The sequence below is a fragment of the Tachypleus tridentatus genome, chromosome 13 (assembly GCF_004210375.1).
Source record: "Tachypleus tridentatus isolate NWPU-2018 chromosome 13, ASM421037v1, whole genome shotgun sequence".
Lineage (NCBI taxonomy): Eukaryota > Metazoa > Arthropoda > Merostomata > Xiphosura > Limulidae > Tachypleus > Tachypleus tridentatus.
In genome coordinates, this window is record NC_134837.1 from 106,537,156 (window position 1) to 106,560,430 (window position 23,275).

Below are 23,275 nucleotides of genomic sequence, written 5' to 3' on the forward strand. Positions count from 1 at the left end.
CTAATATTTTTTTCTCTCATAAAATATCGTGTTTATAAGCAACCAAATCCTACGATGAGCTAGAGATTTCGTTTCAATATTTAAGAATGTTCTTTAGGGCAATATAAACCTGAATTGTGTAAATAAACTCATAGTGTCTTTCATTGTGAGTTAATGCGAGACTATAAAAATAGCATGCATGTATTATTCAAACAGTGAAAATGCTAGTCAAGAGAGATGATGCCCGTATACTACGCCATCCAACAAGTTTTCCACGACGAGTTCACAAATATACTTTTTGGTGATAAAGGGTGTGTACATGTGAGTGGGAAAGTTAGCGCACAAGTTTAATTTTTTATACCGTTTTGATTCTATCACTACCTTCGCACGACTGTTCCATAATATTAATAAGAAAAGGCGTAGGTTTGTCAATGTGATCTATTGCACATCTTTCACGCTATCCAGAAATAAATTATTTTGTAAGTCAAAATCAAAATCAAATAGAAATGAGAAAGATACTTAGAGAATAAAGAAGTTGGTAAAGAAGCTTGTTGAAGTGAAAGTTGGTATAAGGTGTAATTTAAACCTATCACCCCATCGAAGAGGAACGTTGAATGTCAGTCACTTGAAATTAACGCTTTCAACAACAAACTTCGATAATCAGATCTGAGCTTTGCAAGCCTTTTGGTAAAGCTCAACATTGTGCAAAATTCAGTCCTTAACAGTACCAGGCGTGGCCAAGTATTTAAAGTGTTTGGACCGTGAATACTTTTTGTGATCCATTTTGAAAAATCTTTCTCCATTTTAGGGTCGTGTGAACGTTTGCAGGAGTAAAGGTCCAATCAGCTAGAGCAGCGCAAGGGTTGGCGGTCTGCACTGTTGACGAGGTTCTTTTCTTTTATTCTAATGTCCAAAATTAAGGAAAGCCAATTACAGATAGCTCTTGTACAAAGCTTTGCTAAACGTCTGAAACAGATAAGTCATCCTTTACAAATAAAGAAGCAAAATTGACATTTATGATTTCCGAAGCTTAATTGCTAAAAGTATTACCCAATTGTAATATCAAACTTTATTATTTTAAATTGTAGGTTTGTAGAACAACGAGTTTGGGCGATAGAAAGAGTACTCACATTCAGTAAAAACAAAACACTTTATACACCCTCCTTCGTATAAAAGCATTCATTGAAAACGGTGGGTGTGTGTATAGCATAATGAAGAGCGTAGATCAGCTTTCTATTCTTGAACAAAGTGCAGTGTGAATCTGTTTATTACTGTATCTGAAATTAATCTTAGTGATGTTGTAGGTTCGTTTTTTATATATTTGAGAAAGTAAACTTCTTCCAAGAACTAAACGTAGAATATTGTGTTTTTGAGACGTGCAGAAACGAGAACTATGACCACTAATGGCTTTGCACTGTGATGCACTTTCAAAGACATCGAAATGTCTAGGTATCTTATATTGTACTATTTATTCTCTAAAAAGTATCCCAGTATTGTATGACTACTATCTTAGCCAGCAAAAACACACACACAAAAAACACTCTTTATGGTATACTGCAGTGTAACGAAATATACTTCATTTTTATATTAGAGAGGATATTTTTATCTGTCGAAATCACTATTAAGATAGGAGCAAATGTTAATAGTAGATCTACAAATATTTAATCTATAGATTTCGTCAACGTGACCAAAATGTCACCGACCACACATTGAACGTACAAGGGAATCTTATAAACGAAGAAGTCAAAAGTGACGGATGATAATTTCTGTTCGTTTATCGGTTATTAAAACCATAATAAAATAATGAACTTTCTCACAACGATTTAGTTCATTCTTTAAATGTTTAATGAAAGACTTGGTGATAAAAAGATCAATTTTCCTTGATCGGTTGGATTATCAGACGATGAGAATAGCTGTCTCAACCAAGATTTCGTACATCACGTATAATTTCCCGGATATTACACAGGATTCTACAAAGCAGATGTGATCTCCAATAGGAAGTTAATAAAAAGCTGTGTCGTGTTACGTCGAGCGATAAGTGTATTGTTTGTCATTATATGATTATCTGTTCATTATATTAACTTTGGTAAATGAACTAATAAAAAACACCGATGAACGTGTTTTTAGCACAGTATACAAAGTTAACTAAATTACATCCTTTTTTAAGTATTTTTCTAACCTGAAAACAGAAACTTGACAATCGCCTTCACAATCCTGAATTTCATTAAACCGAGAATAAAGTTTATACGACAAAGCATTCTAATATCACCTACATGTCAGATTTTAGATCATGTTGGACCAACTTTTGTACATTGTATGTTTGTTTTAGAATTTTGCGCAAAGCTTCACGAGGGCTATCTACGCTAGCCGTCCTTAATTTAGCAATGTGAGACTAGAGGGAAGGCAGCTAGTCATCACCACCCACCGCCAACTCTTGGGTTACTCTTTTATCAACGAATAATGGGATTGACCGTCACATTATAACGGCTGAAAGGGCGAGCATGTTTGGTGCGACGGGGATTCTAACCCGTGACCCTCAGATTACGAGTCGAACGCCTTAACCCACCTGGCCATGCCGGGCCCTTTAGTACATGAAAGAACGAAAAATTCAGCCATCTAACACTAGCTACAGGTCAGATTTCAGAGTATGCTTGACCTTTTCTTGCTGATACTAAGTGCCAAAAACAAACAGAAATATAAGATTAAAACACAAAAAAGTATTAATAAAATAACATCCAATTTATTTTTGCTTTTGCTTTTGTGCATTGATACATAAATGCTTAAAGAATGAGGATTTTAGCTTCATAAATCCGTGAACTTACCACTGACTTACGAGTAAACTATACGCAAGAAACTGTGGCTGGACAAATCAAAATTCTTAAATGAAAAAATAAAAAATAGTGATTTTCAGATTTTAGAATTTTAGTCTTTAGAATAAAAATATATGAATTGTTTATGTCAAGATACTTGATTGTATTGTCATCCGTATTTTAGTAAAGCGTTATAAAATAGTCTATGATATCTTACAGGTACACACATGAAAATGTAATAACTTTACTATGTCACGGTTTCTTTTTTATTGTATTTTAAATTTAGAAGTATCCAAAGTTCCTGGATTTGGATATTTCTTCACAAACAGCAGCGGAGACGCAACGAAAACAGAAGGTTCTGACGTAGTTAGGGAGATTAATCTTCATCGTTGTAGATTGAATTGGTTTGTGGAGATTAACATCTCGTTTTCACAAAACACGTTGCTTAAACGAAGAAAAATACCACTTTTAATTTTCTAAAGCCATCAACCCAGAGAGTGCGCCTATGTAACACCAAATCACTGCTACACTGCTGTTCGTTTGGCATCCAACTAGCATATATTCGAGCCAGTTAGATCCAGCTCTACTGGTTGCATGTTCTTCTGTTCATTTTTGGACGATCTCTACTTTTCTTTCAGTCGTATTACTAATTCTAAGTAAACAGTAATGTGGATAATTATCCTAGCTGCGGAAAAAATATATATTTGTTTGTCTTTTTTAACTTAAACAATCACAGTTCGGAAAGTTGGAGAATTCATTTCAATGTCTTTTATTAAAACATGATTGATTATTGTTTTTATTAAAACAATTTTTAGCCAAGACATAGCAGCTCATAGAATGCCCATAAGTTTTTCAATATAAACTTTTAGCCGATAACTCCGTCATTTGTTGCCCTATTTGAGATTTAATTACTTTGTTTGACACCGGAGATGAAACCTTTTATGAATGATGTATTTGATCACCCCAAAGTGTCGTAGATTAATTTACTCTAATCATGCTTAAAATATTTTCAATTTGATGGTAGGCAGGCAAAGATACTGATGAGTTTTTGGGCCATGACAATTTATGATATTGACTAGTGTATTTCAGGGTATCTTAAAATAATGAAAATATATTATATTTTTGAGCTACAATAGTTCCTAAGATTACCCTTTTTACTTATGGATTGTTTTAATTCGTTCAGCTGTTTGTTTTCTTACAAAATTTCTCACAAAGCTACTCAAGGGCCACCTGAGAATGGCTGTTTACAATTTGGGCAGATAGGCAAGAGGGAAGACAGGATCAACTCTTGTCCGAAGAATGTTCAGATTTATTAGGTTAGGTCCAGAAATAAATGTCAGAATTCTCACTATGACATTTAGGAGCTGAATATGGAATTGCTTTACTCCAACGTTTGTCATTACAAGGTGTCTTAATTGTCTGCTGTTTCAACTCTACTTAGAATAAGTTTTGCAACCTCTAAGGCAGCATGGACAAGAAGAACTTCGTCTGATATTCCTCTACAACTTCAAATTTGGACGAAAAGCTACCGAAAATACATAGAACATCAAAAAAGCATTCGGCCATTGATCTGAACGTATTACTGAACGTATAGTTTAGCGTTGCTTAAAAAGGTTTTGTTATGGAGATGAAAGTCTTGAAGACCGCGAAGGTCGTAGAAAGAAGCCATCCTTAGTTGAAAACACATTAAGGGAAGCAGTCGAAATACACCCTTGCACAACAGTACGTGAGCTTGCAGAAAAGTTAGGCACAAGCAAATCAAGCATTGACAATCACCGAAAAAGTTGCAAAGTGGCTTCCGCATGCGCTGACTGAATATCAACAAAATTGGCGTTTTGAGACCTGTCAAGAATGAAGTTCTAAAAAATTGAACGAATTGAAAATCGAAGTTCTGCTTCATCCACCTTATTTCCCAAACCTTTCCTCTACAGATTTTCATTTTTCAAGCACTTTGACAACTGTTTGAACAATAAACACTTTCAAAACCAGGCAACTACAGAATAAACTTTCAGGGAGTTCACTGACCACAGAAGCTCTGATTTCTGTAGCAGAAGCATAAACATCATCGTTACATGTTGGCAAAAGTGTATTGAAGCAAATGGTGCTTACTTTGATTAAAGCATGTTTTACAACTCTGGTTTATACTTTTCCAAACCTTGCAGTTCAAAAACGACATACGACATTTTTTTTGGACAACCTTATAACTCTTTCTTATGACGGACACACGTTTCTGTGGTAAGAGGTCACCATATGGGCACACTAACAATATCTGGCACATTCTCATTAGAATAGCAAGTATGATATTACTTTATTAATCAAACAAGTTAGTATAAAACAATGGATATACTTCGTTATGTATTTAAAAAATTAAATTTACCTCTGTCTATTTTAAATTCTAAATAGATTATATAATATTTGAAGAAAGAAAAGTCAGAGCTACAACAGAAACTGAACTGACATCTTAGAGCAACTAAAATAGTTTTAAAAATTTTCACAAATAAATAATAAATTTTCCTTCTCATAATACCGAATTCCCAAGGGACCCATGTTTTTCCTTCACCGTTTCTGCTGTGATTTACAAACGTACAAAAAGATACGTACACGTGATTAAATTAATGGATGCAACTCTGTTCCAATGATCTTATCTACGTGCTGTTGTATCCTATGATTAAATCTAAATCAACTGAACAAAATGTGCAAAATCCTGCAGAACTTTAAAAAAGAGGTATGCTGAGAAATGGTGAGCGATTATGCAGATCATCTTAATAATTTAAATCAAGAAGATATAACTAACAAACAACTTATGAGTAAAATATTTTTAATTATAACTTAGTATCAAGTATGTTGTCACCAAAGTTAAAACCATACACAGAGATATAACATGTTTGCATTATCAATAATTCTACATAATTCTGTAATAAATAATGTATATTAAAGTACAGTGCTTTAGTCTGCACATCATTAAAAGTAAGTTTTTCCCACTTATCATTACAAAGAGACAAATAAATTTAACTACCATTATAAATTATTCGAGCGATTCATTGCCTGTACTGCTTGGCTCAGTCACAATAATTCTCTTGTATCGTAGCTAGCTTAAACTGCGAACCTTTACTAAACCATCTTTATGTTTGTTTTTATATTTGTTTCCATAGTCAAACGATTTCCATGACCCCGTGCTGAGGTTACTGAACTTATAATCAGAAGAGCGGTCGCGACTTCGAATCCCTTTTACAAATATACTCATATTTTTAGGAAAATTATAATCTTAGGGTCAATTTCACTATTCGTTAATAAAACGTAGCTTGAGAATTGTCGGTGGATGATGTTGATTAGCTTCCTTTTCTCTATTTTCTCAGCTAAAATTTAGGAATGGCTAGAGCAGATAGTCCTCGAGCAACTTTGCGCGAAATTCGAAACAAAAAATGTAGAATCTAATTCTACATTTAACGTCTTTATTCGGTTTTTTTTATTTTTAGATCGCCCTCGCTGTCTTTTAAAACTTTCGTGAATCAAATCTCAAATAAAAAGTGAATCTCTATAACAATGTACCTATATATTTGTCAGTTTTCACATTTTATATATATAAATCAGCACAGCGATCGAGGCAGTTGTTTTTTTAAAGTCAAGCACAAAGTTACACAATGAGCTTTGCCTACTACGAGTATCGAAACCCATTTCCTGGCGACATACCGCTGTGCCACTTGGGGAAGAGCGAATGCTTGTATACTAGTATAGGTCATCATTAGGGTACTTCGTTTTTGTTCAATATTTTTATTGCTTTATCTGCGTTTCAATAGATTAACTGATTCGCTTACTTAATGAAACTTAAGAGAAAGCTATTAATTGTAGTCAAAAGTTATCAACCATTTTGCGGGAGATTCCGTGATTTCAGAGCAATACTGATCGCGAATTTGAACCGCTACTATCTGTACTCTTGTCCTTGTTTCACCTCCATTAATTTACAAACAAACATTACTAAAAACACAGTCTTATGGTTGTACTAACAACAAGTGTGAAAACGAGGGATTTCACTTCGAACAAGTCCCCGAATCCTAATAATGAGAAAATAAAAGAAATATAAAGACGAAATTACATAACCTAAAAACATGAACTTTTCCTTTGGGCAAAATGAGTATTATGCGTGAGGAATATTTCACCCCTGAGTGTTTCAAGGTAGATTCACATGCTTGGTTTGTAGGTACTAAACTTTAAAAATGCCTTGTAAAATAAGAAGTGAAAACCGTTTTCAAGCATCTTCCACATTCTAATGAGAGAAAATAACCGGGTGTATAACAGGGGGAAGAAGAAGGTAAAATAGACTATGTACATATATATAATTAAATGACTGCTCATGAGTGTGTTTGTGAGGCTTTTCAAATTATATAAATAATGCAAAAAATAACATTAGGGGTACAATATAACCACATATGAGTGAGAAATTTATCAAATGTCTTTAATTAATTCAAAAATGAAATTAGAAGTAAGGAATTACGTGTAAACAAGGTGTGGTTGTAGTTGATATTTTACATCGCAAAAGAAAAAGTATTTCCGAAATCAGTCTTTCCTCTTTCAGATTCACATCTCGAACAGCAGTGTTAACGTTTTTTGTTAAAGTTTCTTTATTTGTTTATAGTCACTTGGATTATCGGTACCATCATTCTGTTGAGTTTTATTATTTGCTCCTGATACTCAGATTTTGAAAGTGTAGCCATATCTGACATCTCTTACTAAATAATCCGATCAGTTTGTCATATGTGATCAAATCGTTCGTCTCAAAACGTTTTTTGTACTGGAGGTGTTTGGTGGGTATCACGCGTTGTGGAATAGAGTTGATCCATTTGGGTTTAATCTCGTAACCTTTGAGTAGTCTAGGCAAGTCACTTAACTGTCTTAATTACTTTAAGTACACAACACCAACTTTACATGTTATAAATTTATGCATTCCATTACAAAGTATCACCAATATAAAAATATGTCTCTTACGCGAAGTACGAGTTTTCCTAGTAGTTAATATTATAAGTTATTATATTAGTTATTATTATATGTTCAAAGCACGTGTATACAACTGCTCTACTCTAAAGGTCTGCATGACCATTACTTCATGTTATTTCAGTGACCAAAGGTGAAAATAAATAATATGCAATAATATTTTTATTATTTTGTAAACAACACCACTTCTCGTTTAGTCCGGCTCATAACATATAAATGTTGATAGCCTACTCACCCTGTCTCTGCGCATGAGCTTAGAATATGTTTTGACTAATAACAGACAGTGTTACATATTGACATACGTTGACCAACATATATAGTTGAACAATTTGTTATATTTCTTGAATTTCGAACAAAGCTACTCGAGGGCTATCTGCGTTAGCCATCCCTAATTTAGCAGTGTAAGATTAGAGCGAAGGCAGCTAGTCATCACCACCCACCACCAACTCTTGAGCTACTTTTTACCAATGAATAGTGGGATTGACCGTCACATTATAACGCCCCCACGGCTGAAAGGGCGTGCATTTTTGGTGCAACGGGGATTTGAACCCGCGACCCTCAGATTAGAGTCGAACGCCTTAACCCACCTGGCCATGCTAAGTCATAGTTAAACAAACATAATAGTTTCACGAAAAGCGGGATTCACCGTAACATTCTAATGCCCCACGGATGAAAGGGCGAGCATGTTTGGTGTGAGTACCTTAACCACCTGGCCATGCCTTTAACTGTTAAAGAAAAGAAGGATTTTTTCCTGTTTATTACTATACATGAATCTCCCTCTGCTTTATTATTGTACAGATAATTAAAGTTAGAAGCTAAAAGGACCAGTAAACCACCTTTATGACCAGATCAGTCACTGAATCAGAAATTTAGAAAACACTTTCAACGAGCTGTTATTAAATCATTATAAGATGTCACAGTATCATTTTTTACTTTAATAAAAATGTTCTTCATTATTTTTAAGAGTGAATATAAGTATAAATATTTTTCATGTATTGTGATGTGTCATGGCCCTAGTTTGGAACATAAGAACAACAAACATCAAACTGAATTTTAATTTCATAGCATCGTAAAATGTAAATCAAACAACCACTTTATAAGATTTCCATATAACGTTAACATAGAAATCGATACAGTTTTTGATGGTAAATAAAGGTAGACTTGTCGTAAGTACTGAAACCCACGCAAAATTCAAATCGGCAGTTATTTACTGTTTGTTCATCATTTTTCTAGTTAATCTATAGAAGAGATATTTTGATATGCAGGTACTCACATGCGGCTGATTATAAACATTTGAGTTTCTAGAAGTTTCTGTAAAAAAATAGAAATGATAGCAAATAGATAGAGAAACCAAGCATGGCAATATTATATACAGATATAATACACGTGTAACAAATAACTATTTCTTAAACATAATAAGCCTATTGATTCCTAAATATTCATCAAACTCATTCAGAAAATAAAATAACGTTCTGTGGTAACAGATATGCACTGTTTGCAACTATTGTTAACAATGTATGTGAACGAGAATATTAACACAATATTATCCTATTTTTATTCGAATGAGTGAATGTATAGAGTTATTGACTCAAACAAGTAATACTTGTAATAGAACCTAAAAATACCTTAATTAAAATATGGTATTATTCATATCTTGATTTCTTTGCTGAATCGAATCCCGAGTTGTAGCATTATAAGCCACTGGAGGACATCTAGTTTTCGGATTGTTTACGCTTTGTAGGAGGTAAAAAGGACATTATATATCTGTATAGGGCACAAGAGACAACGTTTTAGTGTTGTAATGTGTAAGTTCATTTTTCGTCCATTACATTTCTGCTATGATTCATACTCTCCCACCTAAAAAAATGTATTTATATCGAATAACTTATACCTGCTATCATTGATACTATAGTATACCTTTTATAGTGAGACAAATACAACAAAGCACACTTTCTAATGTTACTATTACATTTGTTGTATTGGACGGATATATTGGTGGTAATAAATAAGCCCATTGTTAACGTACACTACATGATCAAAAGTATGTGGACACCCATTTTAATCAGTGGGTTCGGCTATTTCAGCAACACCTATTGCTAACAGTTGCATAATATCAAGCGTACAACCATGCAATCTCCATAGACAAACAGTGGAAGTAGAATGGGTCGTACTGCAGAGATCAGTGACTTTCAACGTGGCACTGTCATAGAATGACATCTTGTCAACAAGTTAGTTCGTCAAATTTTTGCCCTGCTAGATTTGCCCCGGTCAAATGTAAATGCTGTTATTGTGAAGTGGAAACGTCTAGCAGCAACAACAGCTCAGCCGCGAAGCGGTAGGCCACACAAGCTCACCGAACGGACCGTCGTGTGTAGAAGGGCGTAGCGCACAAAAATCGTCTGTCCGCAGTTGTAACACTCACTACCGAGTTACAAACTGCCTCTGGAAGCAACGTCAACACAATAACTGTTCATCGGGAGCTTCACGAAATGGGTTTCAATAGCTGAGCAGGTGCACACAAGCCTAAGGTTACAACGTGCAATGCCAAGCGTCGGCTGGAGTGGTGTAAAGCACACCGTTATTGGATTCTGGAGCAGTGGAAACGCGTTCTCTGGAGCAATGAACCACGCTTCACTATCTGGTAGTCTGACGGATGTATGTTGGTTTGGCAGATGCCAGGAGAGCGTTGCCTGTCTGAATGCATAGTGTCAACTGTAAAGTTTTGTGGAGGAGGAATGATGGTCTTGGGCTGTTTTTCATGGTTTTGGCTAGGCTCTTTAATTACAGTGGAGGGAAATCTTAATGCTTCAGCATACAAAGCGAGGCCCATAAAGACATGGTTTGCCAAGGTTGGTGTGGAAGAACTTGACTGGTCTGCACAGCCCTGATCTCAACCTCATTGAACACCTTTGTGATGAATTGTAACGCCGACTGCAAGCCAGGCTTTGACGCTCGATCTCACTAATGTACTTGTGAATAGGAGCGAATTCCCGCAGCCATGTTCTAAAATCTAGTGAATAGCCTTCCAAGAAGAGTGGAGGCTGTTATAGTAGCTAAGAGGGACCAACTCCATATTAATGTTTATGGTTTTGGAATGAGATGTTCAACAAGCACATATGGGTGTGATGGTCGGGTGTCCACATACATTTGGTCATGCAATTTATTCTACACTAGAGCCGAATGCGTAAAACCCAAAATTACTTGTATAATTACTTATTCATTTTTATAAACGTTTTTAACATTTAAGACTTTCCTTGCACGTTTTTATAGTAAAATTAATTTATCTGTGTTATCGTTACGTCGTTGTATGGTCATCCGAATAGTAGAGGAAGATTCTGAGCTTTATATTCAACCTTAGCTAACCTTTGAGAAATATTCTTGTATTCGCTTATTTGTTTTTAAGCATAAAGCTGCACAATGAGCTATTTGTGATGTGCCGGATTTTAGCATTATAAATCTTCAGACTTACAATTTGGCAAATTAACGTATATATATATATATATCCCGTCTTTATCCCATCTGCAGCGTTTGCTTCCTGCAATGTACTTGAAAAACTGCGGTAGAACAGACATGAATAACGTTGATATAAATTTTTATTTTGCAAGCAGGGTATTTTGCACGAATTGTTAAGAATCAATCAAACAATCTGTGACGGATTTACTATTACGTATTTATTCTAATATCTATGTTTATTTCAGTTAAATATATATTTAGAAATGTGTGTAATTTATATTGCTAAATATTGCAAGACTCCTGCTTATTCTCTAAATTTGTAGAAGATTTTCGAATGTAAGAATCAACAATGTACATTGTATTGTTGTATTAGCTGAAATTCCTAGAAACTTTATATATTTTTGTTTTGCTACAGTTGAAATACTATAAAACTCGGAAACTATAAACGTTCATTAAGTGAAAAGCTACAGACATTTGACCAGAAACGTTTATAAATTTCGAACACTACCAAACATTTAACTTCAGCAGGTTAACATAAAACGTTAGTATTTTTACAAAGACATTATACAACTTCAGTGGTGAAAAATCATGTGTAGTCATTGAAGAGCTATCTAGCTCCCCGTTAAGTGAATTAGGCCTATATAAACTCAGAATTAATTCGCTCTTCGTGAACCGTCGATAATATATTAAGGAGGTTCCGGACCCTATAGAAGATTATAGGTTAGTACTACTTTTGTATATAAACCATTATTTGTAATAACAGTTTTTATAAACTGTATTATTGTTTTTAATATTAAAATATATTTGTATTAAGAAAGAAAACTGTGGGTACCAATCATCTTGACAAACATCATAAATTGAATACATTTGTATAGTTAATTAACTTATAAGCTTACAGTTTAACTCGGTTTCAGGCTACTTGAAATCATAAAACGTAACATAATAAGGAGTCTCGTCCAAGATAAATTATAATACATAACAAATCTTTCACATTTCAGAATGTAACGTATCTTAAAGAATAAAAATATAGATTTACCTATCATATTGTTGAGCGGCTTTTAGAATGACTGAAATGTTTAACAATTACTTTTCGTGGTGGGCATTACAAGTAGTTCAAAACTTTGGATTTGAGTAGATTTAATGATACGATATAATTTACCTTTTTAAAGTGTTCAAAAATAATTTAAGTTGGTAGATTATATTAAAATTTTCCTGTCACAGGGGACGGGCACTTTTTTGTTTGTCTTCTATAAAATAGAAATTATATACGATTGCAGGTGTTAGTATATAACTACAACTGATGATCAGGATAAAAGTTTTTCGTACTCGGTAATTTAGACTTTTGTGACGTGAAGATAGGAAGTTTTTCCTTTTTGATTTAGAATTTTTCACGCAAACCAAACTTACATCAAAGTTTTCTGCGTGAAGCTATCTCTGATTGTAAACTGATAAACTAGAGAGAAAGCAGCTAGTCAGTAACGTCCACAGTCAGTTTGGCGTTATTCTAACTGAATAGTAGTATACTTGACTGTTATTTTTATGCCACGCCCACAGCTCAAAATTGCGAGGTGTATTTGCTTCTTATTGTTGTAGTAACGCGAAATGAACCATGAAACGTCTGATTTACAGTACAGGCGCATTAATCACTAAGCCTTGTTGAGACCAAAGGTGTTGGCAGACTGGTTAACGTCAGAAATCACTAATTTTAAATGAAAGTTGGTTAAGCTATGATTGTTTTTAAACTGAAAACTTTTAAACTTATGTAGAATCTATTGTTGCTTCAAGAAAGAAAAATGGGCACTTTCTTTAGTAGGTAAATAAAGTTATTTTGTCTTCATTAATTATTTTTATCAGCACAAGAGGATGAAGAGTAGGTTTGTATTAGTACGAGAGTACGAAGAGCATAAGATATCATACATATCGTTATGGATTTTTAATGACATTTAATGAAATAAGTTTAGTTTACTACAACCAGTGTGCTATACTTGCTGCAAAGCTATATAATATAATAAATATTGGTACGACATTAGTCGGCATAAATATTTACTATTACTACAAGAGATAAACATAGGGTTAACGTTTCAGCGAAACGACTAATATCGGGAACAAATAAGGTCTATTTGGCCGAAATTATGACCGTATTTTCTCAAACATATATATAAAACTACTTTTTCTATTATATTAAACACTCACTATTTATTGATTCAAAAACAATAAAATGTTCATTTAGGATTAGTAAAATGCTTTAGTTTTTGTTCTTGTTTAAGCACAAAGATACGCAATGGGCTATTTGCACTATGGCCACCAAAGTGATTGTAACTCAAATTTTAGCGTTATGAGTTCTCAGTCTTGCCGCTGACCGGACAAATGTCTATTAATTAATGACAAATGTATTTAACTCAGTAACTTTCACAGTAACCTAGATCTCCGATAGGTTTAAATCATCTTAATGTTTGGAATGCACCAGTATCCAGTTATGTCAATACTTTAAACTTTGATAAAGAAGATATCGACGAAATTTAGTAAAAAAAATCACTATATTTGTTTATATTTTTCCCAAGGTTTATATCTTAACACTTAGATACAATATACTAAACTGGTTGCTGCTAAATGAATTATAGAATGAAAAGCCCACGTGTTTTGATTCTATTACGCAGGATACGAGAAATAACTGTAAAGTCAATCTCTAGGGAAACGAATATGAAATACATAAACGTAAGCAAAATATTACCGAGTCATTGGTATGTCCTTCCTATTTTTATCTTGCGTACTAGAAGTTTGGTAGATGTTGAGTAACTGAGAAGTTTACGTGAAATGTGTTATCAAAAGAAAATAAGTCAACTTATTACCATTACAATCACAGATATTTAAAAGTTTTTGAAACGTCAGAATAGTATAATTATAATATCTGAGAAAACTATAACAAAAACAAAACAAAGCATTCTTACATTGGACTGGAAAGTTGTTTTTATTCCTAGCGCTAAGTTACACAGTGGTTTATCTTAACTTAGTTATTCGAGGGTAAATCGAAACTCTTATTTTTGCGATGTAAGTCCATAAACTTATCGTGTCACACTAGGAGATGGACTGGAAAAGAGAGATGTCGATTTAAAAAAAAACACAAATCAGTGTTGCAGAAATTAGGTTTTGTACTGACCTTTTAAACTGAGATTTTTACAAATGGCATTCTAGTTGTTTGATACTGGAACTTTTAAAATGTCAGAACATTTTCTTTGTGTTTTTTTAAACATATGAAATAATTAGCTTGTGTAATAGACAAATAAATAAATGAAAGATCAAAACAGGTATTCTTTGATTCATGATAAAATATGATTAGTGTTCCTACTAATTATTATATTTTTATGCTGTTTATTTCTTATTTATTACTTTTTACTTTTAATTAATGGCTGGGAATGTCCAAACTGAGAATGAGTGGATTCATGGTTTGCATTCCGTTGTCATACACAACAAAAGAAAGCGCCATTCTTTTGAAGTTATGGGTGTACTACAAGAGTGATACCCAAATCCCATTATTCGATCAGACCTGAAGAAACTAGAAGTTGGCGATAGGTTCTGTCGACTAGCTGTCTTCCTTATAGTTTATCAACTCATTAATAGAGACGACTATATAAGAAAGCCCTTGTGTAGATTACCAATACAAATACCGAAATCAAAATAAATCGGGATTGTATCTCAGAACATCTGGTATTATTACTTTCATTAATATGCAGAGAACAACATTTCGATCTTTTTAGTTCATCTTCAGGTTAAGAAAAAGAGAGTTTGAATGTGACCGTTGACTGACACATGCCTTAGGGACGAGAGTATATAAGGGTACGGGACTATAGGGGGCGATGCAGGTGGATGTTAGGTTATCAATCAGTATAGGTATAAAATAGTGGTTTAATTTTGGTTTTAATTGCGATGGTTTATATTTGTTTCCCTACTTAATATCTTGGTGTTTTCTATGGTTATGTTGTGTTTATTTGATTTGCTGTGTTCAAAAACATGCGGAAGTGTTTTTTTTTTTGTTCTTTGAACGTAGTTTCCTTTTTTTTTTTTTGCTTGTTTCTCCAATATAGAGTCATGGCAGTTGTTGCATTGTATTTTATAAATTATGTTGGTGTTGTGTTTGTAAGTATAGTTTTTACATAGTATGGACTTTAGTTTTGTAGCTGGTTTTCGAATAAATTTGGTATTTACTGGAATATTGTGTTTTATTATAAGTTTTTTTTTTCAAATGTTGGTTATTTTTCGCTGATGTCGGGAACAAATGGTATGTAGCAACGCCCCCTACAATCTCGTACATGTTTATACTGTCGTCCCTAAGACATGTGTCCGTCAACGGTAATATTTAACTCTCTCTTTCTTAACCTGAAGATGACCTAGGAAGGTCGAAACGTGGTCCCCTGCTTATCATTGAAAGTGATAATACCCATCCCAGCTGTTCTGAGGTACATTTTTATTTCAAGTGGGTTTCTCGTCATCAAGAATATATCGGGATTTTTGAATCCATCTGTGTATCTTTCATCGATGTGTCACAGATCGTACAGATCAACATGAACATTATTTTACAAATATTTCCTGTCATGAAATAAGTCATTTAACGTATTTGGCTGTATTTAGTACTTTTTTGATTAGAGATTATAAAAGAAAGTTATCTCTTTTTCTTTTAAATGTATGACGCCTTATATTTTCTTTCTCAAAGTAAAAATATCGCTTTTATCGATGTGTCCCAGAGCATGAACATCAACAAGATATTATTTTGCAGATATATCCTGTCATGATGTAGGGCATTTAATGTATTTGGCTATATTTGGTAGTTTTTGGATTACAGATTACAAAATAAAGTTATCGTTTTTTTCTTTTAAATATATTAAACCTTATTTTTTTCGTTTTCTAAAATCAGACTACAGGAGATGAACGTACGTTTCTTTTTATATTCAGGTTTTTATTTATTTGCTTATATATATCATACGCGCATGCTTGTATTCTGCTGACGTACGTTTCCAGCTGATGGGAAGCTCGCGACATGTAATGATTCCCGCCCCACACTCTATTGAAGATATTCAACTGAACTGCATGGGCGCTACTCCTATTCAGAAGAACACCGAGAGCAGTGCGTTATCTACTCGTAGAAGATAAGTCTTTAGAATCACCATCCATTGTAAAAAAACATACTTGAAGAATCTCTAAATAAATTGTTTTTAAATTCCCTATCAACCATATGTCCGCAAATAGTTTCATAACCCGAGTGAAATTTCGATTTAGTTAAAGCAACTCTCGAGATTACTGGAAACCAGCCACTAATATCATTGTTAACTTGACAGAGGATTATTTACGTGCAATATTTTTCTTATCTTGTTCTTATCCTACGTGTCGGTATTACACTGCTTTAAAACAACTGTTGCAGCTGCATCTACCACTTTCGTATAAAATTCATAAACATCTTTGTTTGTGGCGTAAAGTTTCACGACTGAGTAAAATTTTAATTCAGTTATTTAACTTAATATTCCAACTTGTGACACGTTTTTCTAACTCTGAGCTGACGTCACCATGTTCTCAGGAGAGGCAAAAGCAGGAGCTTCCAGATCATCGTCCTCTTCACCTCCTCCCCCTTCTAAATCTGTGGGGACACTGACTTTGGATAAAGCTGCTTTCTTACTCATCAGGATTAAACGGGTTTTTCACAAGAAGAGAAACAAGAGGTAAGTTTTGTTCAATGTTATTCCTCTACATATTGAAGCAACTGTTCATTTGTGCACCGGAAACCAAAAATAAAGCTTATATGAATTACTAAACAAAGCTGACATTTAATTCAGTTTTTTGTTTAAAGAAGTTCATCAAGCTTACCAATTTAGATTTCTTCATAAAGTTTCAGTTATCAATATTTTCTTCACCGTAGTTTGTTATATCCATCATGGTTACGTCATTCCTGATTCTAATTAATATCTTAACTGAAGTAGAGGAATTCTTCAGTTTGTTTGTTTTTTGAATTTCGCGCAAAGCTATTCGAGAGCTAATTTAGCAATGTAAAACTAGAGGGAATGCAACTAGTCATCACCACCTACCGCCAACTCTTTGGCTACTCTTTTACCAACGAATAGTGGGATTGACCGTTACATTATAATGCCCTCACGGCTGAAAGGGCGAACATGTTTGGTGCGACGGGGATTCTAACCCGCGATCCTCAGATTACGAGTCGAACGCCTTAACCCACCTGGCCATCCTGGGCCGTAGCTCGTCAGAAGCGTAAACTTAGAAATTTGTATTAAGCCGCTGACGAAGTAACCACAAATGCGTTATGAAGTCAGGTTGAGTTAACTTAAATTATGACGTGAAATACGTGTTCTATCTATTTATCAAAGGCAAATAATAATCACTTAGTTAATTACTGAAAGTAATACACTTTTTACGAAGATGTTTTACTGTATAAATAACTGTGGCTTAAAAGGTGTGTTACTTCTGTGAATTAAATGTCACTAAAGATTGAAGTAAACCAGTTAATCATATGTTTTATGTATTTCTTCCTTAAGTAATACACATGCGGTAATTGTGCGTTTAATGTTTAAACAATGAATACAGTTGTGTTCTAACAAGAGTACAACACACACAGAAACACTGTAATAATTTCCATAAGTTCAATACTCAAGTATTAAGTGAAATATGTAAAAAGTAATTACCATTACCAGTAAATATGGTCTACATGATCGGTGCCATTGTAAGAACGTTATATATGTAGTAGATGCTCCAGTTCGTATACAGAAGAAATATGCGGATCCATACATGATAAAATGACTGAATCCGTATGTGACAGACAAAAACCTTAATACTAAAAACCACTTGCAGTAAATAACACTGAATAGCACAAGCAGATAACATCTTATTATATATCAAGATTTTACCTAAATGTCGTAATTTTTTGACCGAAAGATTTAAGAATCCATTTAAATCAGGAAAAAAAAAGACTTTAAATGAGCAAATATAAAGGTTAGCTTCTAGTGTACAAATGTTGAATGTATTTTTAATATTTTAATATGTTTGAAGCAGGACGAATTCTCAATATATTTACAAAATGGTTAAAATATATTTTTCAGACATTGTTATGCGTATGTGTTGATACGACAGGATAGAGGAGTACATATATCTGTAAACATACTTATACAGATATACTTCGTATACATAACGTATACTTTTCTAAATCCTGTGATTTTACTAGTTCACGTGTTCATATACACATACTCTTTATTTTCCATTGTTGGTTCGGTTTTTGTTGTTTTTTTCAACATTGTAAATTCAAAAATGCTTGATATCATTTTTGATGCGATCTGAACCCTTCAGACACATGTATCAATGTTCGATGGACTGATGACAATGTTCCAATTTAGTTTCAAACTTGTAGTTTATCTATAGCTCTTGATGATGCTGCAATAGTTAAATATTGAACTAATAAATAAATATATTCTGATGATAATGATGGTTGCTTTATTTAGATCAATAGAAATATCTCGTAATAAACTCCACTTTGTGTTAAACAAAACTAAAAATATTCTTGATGACAAGGAACCCACTTAAAATGAAAATGTATCTCAGAACAGCTGGTATGGGTATTAACACTTTTATTGATAAGCAGAGAACAACGTTTCGACATTTCTGTTAACTTTGTTAACCTGAAGATGACCTAGTTAGGTCGAAACGTTGTTCTCTGCTTATTAATAAAAGTGTTAATACCCATACCAGCCGTTCTGAGTTACAAAACTAAGAATAATTGCAGTAATTTATAAAGGTATATTTCTGTTCTGTTAATAACTTTAATAATAATCTTCCAAATCTTATAAATGTTCTTTATATAGTAGCCTTTGTTTGCAGTAAATATACTAACATGCGTCACTGTAAATGTTGATGGCCGCTCACATTTTGTCTTTTCCATTGTGTATGTTTGTTTTACACGTAATTAATTTATGTGACACGTGTGTCCTTAAGCAAATGATTTTAATTATACAGGTAATCGCTTGCATTAGTAAAACTGGTGCAGTTGGACGATTATCTAACAAATTATACACATGACATAACCTACACTAATGTTTTATATCCTACACCTTTAATACCAGAGGACCTGTATCTACTCACAGCAAAGCATTCTTTTTTAATAAAGAAATATAAATTAATGATATATAATATCTAAAGATTTCTTTGTATTATCTGTTAATAAAGATATTCATAAAAAATCAGAAACTTTATGATTTACACGAGGAAAGAGGCTCATAACTCAGTGCTGCTAGGAGATTATTTAACACTTTTACTGAAACATTTAATTAATGGTAGAAAGGTTTTAGCTGGTAGCGAAACCGAGAAAGTAAATAGAAGGATAATATTTTAAAGATGATAAATGATACCAGAACAAAAGCAGAGGATTAAAAATGATCGAAGGATTAAGTGACAAGAGATAATATCATTTGATAGCTTTATGAACTTTTTTTTTCTGCGCCAGATAAAATTCTCAGCCTTTCTGTATGCCTTCATTAGTAATTTATTCCACGAAGACAGCTGATGTTATTTGTAATCTTGTTTTATTTTTATTTTTTTGCCTTCGGGTGTATTCATGTATTTCAGTTGTGATACAGAGTTCTGTGCTTCTGTTAAATTATTAATTTTAAGATCTTAATATGTTTGTACTGCGTGGATGAAACCCAATACAAGAAAAGACGTTTTGAACAGTGACTAAAGCAAACTGTCCTCAAGCTAGGGATGAACTATGTTGTTACGGATCGTCGAGTAAGCAGTCTGTAGGAAGAGCATGTGATCTATAAATTGTAAACATGAGCATAGTAAATCAGCTATGAAGGTTGGGCAAAAATCTTTACAAAATAAATTATCTTTCTACTGAATCAAATTTTGATAACAGATAAACTTACTCCAAACGTTGTTTTTTTGTGTCGCCTTTTTTTTTACATAACTGCCAATTTCGGCAAACACTTTTGCTGTATAGATTTTTATTCGATTTAACCCTAAGCGTTAGGGCTAAAATTTCTGACGAAAATTGTTCTTAGGTCACACTGATCTACTGAATCTTTGACGTTTTAAATAATGTAATTCGTTTATTTTTGGCTACACAAAGCAATTTTTACGATTTGCTAGGATCTGATAATTAAAAACACATCTATGGCTCCAGCAACCAATGCCAAGCTGATTAAATATCACCGAAGGTGTCTTATATGAATACATAAGAAAATATGTATGTATGAATGTTTCTAAGACAAGAAAACTAACAAATAAACATGGATACAAAAGAATAGCTTACAATAGGGCATTAAAAATCTTCTAGGTGCTTCGTTTTTACTAGAAAGAGTGGGAAAGTATAAGGTTTTATTCTGAAAAGTAAAACATAACGTAGAAACACTTGATGAATAAAGAACCGAACAAATACAGATTAAAATGATTGCCATGGGACTCTACGTAGTATCTGATATTACCGTCCACTATCATCTCTTTGTTTCTGTATTTTTTATGCCACCACACATTGCTGTATTGATGTTAGTTTCAGAAAAACAATTATATTTACTTGTATAATCTAACTCTGGAGTAAAAATAGTTTTTGTTACAGAAGAAATGATCGTAGTTCAAAAGAAATACTGACATGATCTGAAACAGTAACTTATATATGTAATCTATCAAGTTAAAGAATAATATACGTTATTTCTGGTTACTCATAGAAAACTCTTTCTGAATTTTAGGTAACATTGTATTTCCTTTACTGCTATACATAGGTGAAAATTATTGGACCTTACATATAATATGCGTAGAGAAGATGTAAATATTACGTTCAGTTCTAGAAACGAATGATATTATAACACCAAGTTTAGTGTTGTTTCTTAAACTGAACTCTCAACATTTCGACACAGAAATGCATCTCACAGAATCGGTGACAATTACTTATACAAGCTAACTGTAGCTACCTATTCTCAGTCACAGTTTGTGTTTAGTAGAATGGCCTTGGAGAAGCTGTAAAAAGAAATGTCGAGAGCCCGAGTAAATAAAACCAGATAACCTGAATTTGGTATTATAAAGATCGTTTATTTCTACGATCAATATGTTTTTCTTTTGCTCGGATATGCACTACAGAAAGGAAATATTACATTGTTCCTAAACGCGATGGATGTCTGGAACAACACATGGTTAATGAAAATTGAATGAGCTTAGCAGAACGGAAATGAATGTAAAAATTGAACGTTAGTCTGTGCAAAGCTTATCTATATGTAAATCGAATTTACCACCTTTTAACGGAGTTTTCCCTCATTAATCCTTCGCCCAAAAAACACAGAGAATAGTAAACTGCATCGAGACTTTTTAAGCAGTAGAGATCAATTTTTCATTATGTGTAAGTGAAGTTGACATCGTCAGCAGATAGTTTAGGAAAATAACAAATAGTAACTGAAAGTTCTTAAAAAGTGCATTTTGATTATTTCGTAACACGTATAAATCAGTCATTTTTTACAAGTGTCTTCTTACACTTAGGGTGCCATCAGTTAACATATTTCTTTTCCTTCTTGTACGAACTCTTAGCTCTTTGTTCGAAAGATTACATCATTTGTTCACATACCATCCTTTCCTGATAAACATGATATATTTCTACCATGGTTTCCTCATAAACATTATCTTTATACACTGCTGGCCAAAATCTTAAGGCCAATGAACATAAAGAAAAAATATGCATTTTGCGTTGTTAGACTCAACCACTTATTTAAGTTGAGCTTCGAAAAATGAAAATAAGAAAGGGGAAAATAAAAAATAAAAAACTTTTTAGCGTTTAATATGGAAAATGTGAACACTGTGAAATTCGCCTAAATACCAGCTGGTCAAAAGTTTAAGGCCATACTGAAACGAAGCGTTAATCGGAAAACACGTAACGAAATTTAGTCATTTGTGTTCAAGCATTAGCATTACCAACATCTCACACTGATATCTCCTGTGTTACATTGTGTAAAAACATGGCAAAGGCTAAAAAGTTGACAGAGTTTGAACATGGCAAAATTGTCGAGCTGCAAAAGCAAGGTCTTTCTCAACGTGCCATTGCTAATGAGATTGGGCGTAGTAAAGTTGCTGTTGCAAATTTCTTAAAAAGACTCTGAGGGATACGGAACGAGAATTTTAAGTGGTTGGCCCAAGAAAATTTCGCCGGCGTTGAGCAGGAAGATTCGACGGGTTGTCCGGCAAGACATCAGCCGATCGTCGAACCAGATTAAGGCCCTTACGGACGCAGAATGCAGCTCAAGAACGATAAGACGGCATGTACAAGAGAAAGGCTTTAAAAACCGTAAACGTCTTCAAAGGCCACGCTTCCTTCCACACGACGAAACAGCTCGGTTAAACTTTGCTGAGACGCACCAAACTTGGCACGTAGAAAAGTGGACGAAGGTTTAGTTCTCTGATGAGAAAAAATTTAACTTGGATGGTCCAGATGGCTTCCAACGTTACTGGCACGATAAGGATATCCCACCGGAGACATTTTCTACACGACACAGTGGAAAACGTTTCATCATGAGGTGCTTTCTCCTTCCAGGGAACAATATAGCTTCTGATTATACAGGGGGCGTCAAACAGCAGCTGGCTACATTGGCATGTTGGAGAGAGCATCCTTATTGATTGAAGGCCCTCGCTTGTGTGGAAATGACTGGATCTTTCAGCAGGACAACGCTGCAATCCACAATGCCTGCAGGACAAAGGACTTTTTTATGACGAATAACGTGATTATTTTGGAACATCCAGCGAGTTCGTCCAAACTGAACCCCATTGAAAATGTTTGGGAAATCTATAGAAATGGACTTTAATTCCAAACAGTGCATGATCTTTGTGAAGCCACCTTCACCACTTGGAATAACATTCTAGCCAGCCTTTACAAACGCTTATATCGACCATGCCAAAGCGAATGTTTGCAATTATTCGCAATGACGGCCGTGACTGAGACCTCTTGTTGTGCATTTCCTCCCCTATTTAAGACTTCTTTATGGTATGGTCTTAAACTTTTGACCAACTAGTATTTAGGC

The 23,275-nt window shown here is 33.8% G+C and overlaps 1 protein-coding gene across 2 annotated transcripts in view; it reads left to right on the top strand.

Annotated features, from left to right (window-relative positions):
- The window catches only part of LOC143238028 (ankyrin repeat and fibronectin type-III domain-containing protein 1-like), a 192,933-nt gene that overhangs the window by 34,841 nt on the left and 134,817 nt on the right, over positions 1–23,275 (top strand). The window contains exon 2 of one of the 2 annotated variants that reach the window (XM_076477918.1): positions 16,798–16,939. The exons of the other annotated variant lie outside the window; for it this stretch is intronic. The gene's annotated coding sequence lies outside the window, so the exon portion shown is untranslated. The remainder of the gene's footprint in view (positions 1–16,797; positions 16,940–23,275) is intronic. 2 annotated transcript variants of the gene reach the window in all.